The following is a 7500-nucleotide window of genomic DNA, read 5'->3' on the forward strand; positions in this document are numbered from 1 at the left end:
GACCGATTCGGTGTGACGTCACGAGTAGGAGTCACCATCCCACTTGGTGAAAACAAACCCGTTGCTCGCAGATACCTCGCTATCAGCGCAAGCGAAAATGTTGTATGAATTCTTTGATTCGTCAAAAACCGAAGCGAAAAAGTGATATGAAGCAAAACTAAAATCTGTGCAGCTAAAAGTGTGTCCGTACCGTCTGCCTGCCGATATTTGGATAGATGATCCTTCAACACACCAGGTTATAATAATAATTTTATGATAACATAATTTGCTGCAGTAACCTACGACTTCTAGCTATATAGGGTATTTTTCTGTGAAATCAGTGCCACTTCATAACATCACATTTCTCCCCATTTACTAGGTTTTTATATAAAGGAGACCATGAGGTCGCATATAGGCCTACAAGCGGACGACGCATTTTTCTCTCGTCAATAATTTGACCTCAAGAAATAGGCCCTTTTCACTAGTTTCAGCTGCTGGACCATATGACATTTCAGACACAAAGGCAACAGGCAACTGTATGCCTGCTTTGTTTTCATCTAATGGACAGTGCTTGAAGACACTGAGGATAAAGTCTGGGTGAATTGGTTCCGGGGATGGTTTGCCTGTAAATTTGAATTGTGATACATCAACGTATTAGAAACTTTAAAAATGTAAAAATACTAGTGTGCTTTTTTAGAGTATATGACTGCTGCCAACACATAATATCGACAGTGTTGACCTTGCTTGGCCTTAGTAGTATAGATATATAGAGTCTGAAAGTGATTATCTGTCTCTGGTATTTGAAGAGCTGTAAAATATAAATATGTAGATCAATAAAATGTTTTGTGCACATGTAAACATTTTCCACCAGGCGCCCAAATACTCCCTTTATCGTACACACATTTCTTGGCCTGTACCCATCGCTTCTATTTTTCAGGTTTCTTTTCGTGTCTGGGAATATATGAAAGGTTAAACCTATCTTTCCTATCATGCTGTGGTTCGAGCAACCAACGGCAACACAGCTCCACGGCATTTTCAAGCAAAGAAACTAAATTCTCAGAAAAATTCAGCGACTTTGTAAGCATAGTGCAATGAGTCTTCGAACAAACAAGGGTTTGTTTTCACCAAGTGATCGTTGCTAGGGGCGGTTGCTAGGCGTTACCGAATCGGTCTATATGTACATTAAATATTCATATCATCATCATCATCATCATCAGCCTGAGTCGATCCACTGCAGGACGTAGGCTTCTCCCATTCTTTTCCAGGTTTTCCTGTCTTGCGATGTTTGTTTCCAGTGTTGGCCCCCAAATTTCGCTATTTCGTCGCGCCATCGTGCAGTCTGTTACTTTCTTTGTACATCTTGTCTCCGACAGACATGCCCTGCCCATTGCCATTTCTTCTTTTTAATGCTCCCGAGTATATCTTCCACCTTCGTCTGTTCTCTGATCCACGTCGTCCTCTTCCGATCTCTCAGGCTAATTCCCATCATCGATCTTTCCATCCCTCTCTGGGCGCTTATTAGTTTCCTCTCCAGTAACCTGGTTGTAGTCCATGTTTCTGACCCATAGGTCATGACTGGGAGGACGCATTGGTTAAAGACTTTTCTTTTTAAGCACAATGGCAAGGAACCTCTTAGTGTGCTACTGTGCCTGCCGAAGGCACTCCAGCCTAGACTGATTCGTCGCTTTATTTCCTGTTCACTAGATATGCTTGTCTGTATGAGTTGTCCTAGATATATATACTTGTCTACTACCTCTAGCGCTTCACCTTGTACAAGTATCTGTTGGGATGGTACTCTGCTGTTGAACATAACCTTAGTCTTTTTCTTGTTCATCTTGAGTCCGACTTTCAGACTTTCTCTATTCAGATCGTTTATTAATTGCTGCATTTCATCTGCTGATTCACTAAGGAGGACAATATCGTCTGCAAATCTTAGGTTGTTTAGGTATTCGTCTCCTATTTTGATACCCTTCCCTTCCCATTCTAGTTTCTTGAATATTTCCTCGAGGCAGGCTGTAAACAGTTTTGGTAAGATGGTGTCGCCCTGTCTAAAGCCTTTTTTAATTAGAATTTTATCGGTTTCCGTGTAGAGCTTGATGGTTGCTGTCCCATCTTTGTATATATCTTCCAATATTTTACAATATACCTCCTCTACTCCCTGTTGTCGAATAGCACCTAATACTGCTGGTATTTGTACAGAGTCAAATGCCTTTTCATAATCGATGAATGCCATACACAGGGGTTTCCTATATTCATGTACTTTTTCTCTTATTTGGGTGAGCATGTGGATGTGATTTGTTGTTGAGAATCCGATGCAGAAGTCTGCCTGTTCTCTAGGTTGACTAGAATCCAGACTGTCAGATGCGAGCTGTAAGAACTTTCGTGAACAGTTTGTAAGTAACCGAAAGGAGGCGTATGGGTTGGTAATTTTTTTTTTAAGTCCTTTTTATTGCCTTTTTTGTGTAACAAGATAATTATTGCATTTTTCCAGGCTTTCGGAGTTTTTCCGCTGAGAAGGCATTTGTTAAAAAGATTGGCCAGTTTCACTGTTTTGATTTCTCCTGTACCTAATATAAGGTCTATAATAATTCCGTCTTTGCCTGGTGTTTTCCCTCTCTTCATGCCTGTAAGTGCTCTTTTTATTTCTTCTTTTGTGATATTAGGTACGTCGCTAGTTACCGCGTTTGCTTCTATTTGTGGCTGTTCGTTTGAGTGGTATAGATCCTTGTAAAAGTCTTCCACTACTTTGATGATTTCATTCTTGTTATATGCTACTTCTCCGTCTTGTTTCTTAATTGCATACATTTGATTTCTCCCTATTCCCAGTCTTCTTTTAGCTGCTTTCATGCTGGTACCTGAAATCACTGCTTCATTTATTGTTTGAGTATTGAATTTCTGTACATCTTCCCTCTTTATATTTATGGTCTTTGTTAGTTCAACTAATTCTATCTTGTCCCTGTTTGACGATAATTTCACGGCTCTACGTTTTTGCATAAGCTGTTTAGTTTCTACCGAGAGCTTGCTGGGAGCTTCGCTTGTCGTTCTTACCGCCTACATCGAGTGCAGCTTCCTTTATTATGTCATTGAACTGTTTATTAATTTGGTCGATGTTGAGATCTTCGTCGCGGAGAAGTGAATATCTGTTTTGGATGTTTAGGCTAAATTCTGTTTACCTGATCTTCAAGTTAGCTAAGTTTGGCTGTGGTTTACGTATTAGTTTGTTCCTTTCCCTTCAGATGTGTATTTTAATTTCGCCTTTCACCATTCTATGGTCGCTGCCAACATTTACTTTATTGATAACTTCTACATTTTTTATTATATCGCGCCTATTTGAAATTATGAAGTCAATTTCGTTTTTGACGTCAGAAGGCGACTTCCATGTCCACTTCCGCTCTAGTCTTTTTTCGAAGAATGTATTCATGATATTGAGTGATGGAGCCTCTGCAAAGTCGACTAGCATTTGCCCCCTCTCGTTCCTAGTGCCTATTCCATGGTTCCCTACTGCGGTTTCTCCCTCTGTCTTTTTACCTATTTTGGCATTAAAATCTCCCATAATTATTGTGAAATGGATTTTTATTCTCTCGCTGGCTAAATGAACATCTTCATAGAAGCTCTCTATTTCTTCATCACTGTGGCTGCAGGGTGGAGCATGGACTTGAAGAATTTTTAAGTGGTACCTATTGTTTAGTTTTATTGTTATAGAAGCCACTCTTTCGCTGACACTATAGAATTCTACGATGTTCTTTTCTAAGTGTTTGTGTATTAAGAACCCTACCCCTAATTCCTGTTTGCTACCCTGAGGTTTTCCTCTTCAATAGAGCACGTGTCCATTATTTATTAACTTCTGCTCTTTGCCTAGTCTTCTAACTTCGCAGAGTTCTACATCCCATTTAATGGAAGAGAGTTCCTCCAGTGAAGCTAGTAAGTCGGATTCTGTTCTCATGGTCCTTATATTGTATGTGCAAAGGTTCATCAACGTGAGGCGGCCTGTCTTTACCCGGATATTTTTAGCACCCTCTGCTCCGGAACGATCCTGATCGCCGCCGTAACCAGGGCTCCTTTGGCTCCGGGAAATGAGGGCCTTTTCTTTGTATGTTCATGGATTTTACATTGGGAGGTGGACAGCCGATTTACCTCCCACCTACTGGCTTAGGTGTATCTTGGTGGGAGGGGGAGTAATTTAGCCGGAATGCCATTGATAAGTCCCCCCAGCAGGTTTGGTCCTACCTGGTGTGGACTTAATAGCGGCAATGCACGGCCCGCTCACTACACCAGGGTGTACTCCCGTGAGCTGGGCTTAAGTATCAGAAGTGCATATATGTGTGATTTTATTTTATTTGTTAACTTTACTAGTGCGTATGTGCACCTGATGCAGACATATTTATTCCCGCACATGCTCTAAGTACTACGCATATGCTCGTTCCCACGCATATGCATCTGCAAGCACATACCTTTATTCTTGTATCTATGCTTAGGGATATGGATACGCAATCCTATGTTATAAATGACTACACACATGTCCATCATAGTCTGCCCTAGTCATATGTTCACATCGCCTGTCCCTTTATGTGCTTGTTACATGTTACTGATAAGTGAGTGAGTATACATGAGTGTGTACTCACTCATGTTTATACATACCTCGCAAATCTCCATATCACTGTACATACCCATATATCTATCCCTGCACGTGCTCACGCGTCCGTGTATGAGCACATGCATTTGCAGCATACACTAGTGCCCCCCCCCCGTATATATGTGTATACACCTGTACTTGCTTTACATATAACTACCTCTACTCACATACATACGTACATACATACATACATATACTTATTTATTTATCCACCTTACTACACACATATATACGTATACCTATACATATACACATATAAATACCCATACCTACATATGTCTACCTATATATACACATATACTCGCACATTATATATACCTATATGCACATACACATTCATACATGAATATATACACCATATGTACAAATTTGCATATATACGCCTTTAAACCCATGTATACCCTCCTGTACAAGCACGGGGTATACCCATACATATTGTACTCTATCACAAAGCTATATGGAAGCTTATAGCCATACATAAACAGCAGCATACGTACCCATGCATCCACACATGAATTTAAACTCGCCAACACTCATATGAACCTGTACACATATATACGCATGTACATGCGCACATATGCACCTGCGTACTTTCGTGCCTACGCGCTCAGACTCGCGCACGAATAGTGTCTGCATGGGCGCACACATGCACTCCATTATAATGAGCCCATGCATTATAATGTCCTTAAATTGTAGTGTTGCAGCAGAGGACTTAAGGGAGGGATGCGGGTGGTGTGGGCGTCGCATTCCTTAGCTGTTTTTAAGCCTAACGGGGTGCGGCCTCGGCTGACCAAAGGTCATGTGGTCGGCGTCTGGCGCTCAACTGCCAATGCTTGAATTACGCTTCATTAATACTTGGTTTATCTGGCGTTTCTTCTATCGAATGGCAGATGATACTTTACGCTTTTTGGAAATCATTTTTAAACCTACCTGATTTTGTGATGTACTGTACTTACATACTGACCAGTTGACTGTTCCTTAGCAAATCTACTTGAGTGGAAACTAATGCCCGCGCGGTTGGCTATATATATATACATAGGTATGTGTGCGTGTGTGTGTGTGTTTGTATATGTATGTATATATATGCATATATAGATTTATATTTATACATATATAAATATATATTTACATGTATATTTACATATATATGTGCAGATATATATAAGGATGGGTGGAGATAGAGGTAGAAGATTGATGGAGATGGAGATAGAAGAGGCGATGGAGAAAAAGATAACATAGTTATCCCTAACAAAAATTTTATTTTCTATGATTGTCTTTTTGAGAAAACCAAAGGTTTAAGGGTAGTCTTTTTCATATTCGGGGATTTATCTTTTTTTTTTTTTTTAGCTCAGATTTCTTATATGTTTCCTCTTTTCATGATGATATGATCATTTTGTTAGGAAATAATCTAATTATCTCTGTTATCATATTTTTCAACTCTTACTATGATAATGATAATAATAATTATGATAATGAAAATAATAACAATATTAGTTTTATCATCATCATTATTATTATTATTATTATTATTATTATTATTATTATTATTATTATTATTATTATTATTATTATTATTACTATTATTACTACCATTATTATCATTATTATTATTATTATTATTATTATTATTATTATTATTATTATTATTATTATTATTATTATTATTATTATCATTATTATTATTATTATGCTTATTATTATAATTACTATTATTGTTATTATGATTATTATTATGATTATTATCATTATTATTTTTTAAATTATTATCACTATTATCATTATTATTATTATTATTATTATTATTATTATTATTATTATTATTATTATTATTATTATTATTATTATTATTATTATTATTGTTATTATTATTATTACTAATATTATTATTGTTGTTGTTGTTGTTTGTTGTTGTTATTTTTATTATCATTGTTACTATCAATATTATTATTGTTATTATCATTACTATTATTATTATTATTATATTACTATTATTATTATCATCATCAACAGCAGCAGCAGCATTGTTATTAGTATCATTTTTATTATTATGATCATCATCATTATTGTTATTATTATTATTATTATTATTATTATTATTATTATTATTATTATTATTATTATTATTATTATTATTATCATTATTATTATTATTATTATTATATTGCCGTTTTTTTATAATAATTGGTATTGTAATTAACAGTGTTGTTATCATTTTTCCTATTATCATTATTTTCATTTTTATCATTATTATTATTAGCATTATCATTAGCATTTGTATTGTGTTTATTGTTAGCAATATTATTACTATTATCATTATCAATTATTGTTGTTATTAGTATCATTATTATCAGTATCATTATCGTTATTATCTTATCAATATCATTATTATTACCAATTATTATTATCATCATTATCATTATTATCAGTGTTGTTATCATTATTAGTATCATCATCATTAGTACTAATAGTAGTAGTATCATTATCAGCTTTATTACTATTATTATTATTCTTTATTACTACTATTATCATCATTATCATCAATATCATTACCATCATTATTATTATCATTATCATTATTATCGTAATTATCATCGTTATTCTTACTATTATTATAACTATTATTGCTATAATCCCTGCCGTCCCCCTAACCATTAAAAAATATATATATAAAACTATTGACTTCAATATAATCAAAGTTATATAAAAATATGAACAAATGATGTCTTCAGTATAGTCTTATAAACCATTACCCCGGAAATTACAATTAACACACATTTAGCTTTATAATACATAAGGGTTATTTCTTCCCTTACTTCCTTCGGCGAGACAGTCCTTATGCGCAGAGAAAGCGGCTGGAGGGACACATCATTACATATACCATGCTATAC

The sequence above is a fragment of the Penaeus vannamei genome, chromosome 5 (assembly GCF_042767895.1).
Source record: "Penaeus vannamei isolate JL-2024 chromosome 5, ASM4276789v1, whole genome shotgun sequence".
In the NCBI taxonomy this organism is placed as follows: domain Eukaryota; kingdom Metazoa; phylum Arthropoda; class Malacostraca; order Decapoda; family Penaeidae; genus Penaeus; species Penaeus vannamei.